Here is a 648-nt window from a genome sequence, read left to right as displayed (position 1 = left end):
GTAAGAGGAGGAATGGAAAGGGAAAGGGTGAGAGGGAGAGAGGGAGAGAGCTAGAGGGAGAGGGAAAGAAAGAAGGAAGGGAAGGGGGAGAGGGGTTGCTTTAGAGAATGGGAAGAACTAGGGGAGTTACTTAAAATTCCTTTGCAGCCTGGCTCAGTGGTTCAGCCTGTAATCCCAGCACTTTGGGAGGCTGAGGCAAGTGGATCACCTGAGCCTGCGGGTTCAAGACCAACCTGAGCAACTTGGCAAGACCGCTTCTCTACAATAATTTTTTTTTTTTTTAATTAGCCAGACATGGTAGTGCGCACCTGTAGTTCTGGCTACTTGGAAGGCTAAAGTGGAAGGATCCCCGGAGTCCAACAGGTTGATGCTGGGGTGACTGTGAGTGTGTCACTGCACTCCAGCCTGGTGACAGAGTGAGACTCCAACTCAAAAAAAAAAATTCCTTTGCAACTCAATGTTTTGTTTATTGCTTAGCACTACCATTAGACTGTGAGCTTCATAAGGGTATGGATCATGTATATTTTGTTCCCCAAAATATATTCAGAACCTTGCACAATGCCTGGTGCATAGTAAATAATAAGTACTTGCTGAGCCGGGCTCGGTGGTTCAGCCTGTAATCCCGCGCCTTTGGGAGGCTGAGGTGAG

The sequence above is a fragment of the Carlito syrichta genome, unplaced genomic scaffold (genome assembly GCF_000164805.1).
Source record: "Carlito syrichta isolate Samal-C Ts95f unplaced genomic scaffold, Tarsius_syrichta-2.0.1 Scaffold315562, whole genome shotgun sequence".
Classification (NCBI taxonomy): domain Eukaryota; kingdom Metazoa; phylum Chordata; class Mammalia; order Primates; family Tarsiidae; genus Carlito; species Carlito syrichta.
The sequence above is the reverse complement of the archived record's forward strand: the minus strand, read 5'-3'. Positions refer to the sequence as shown.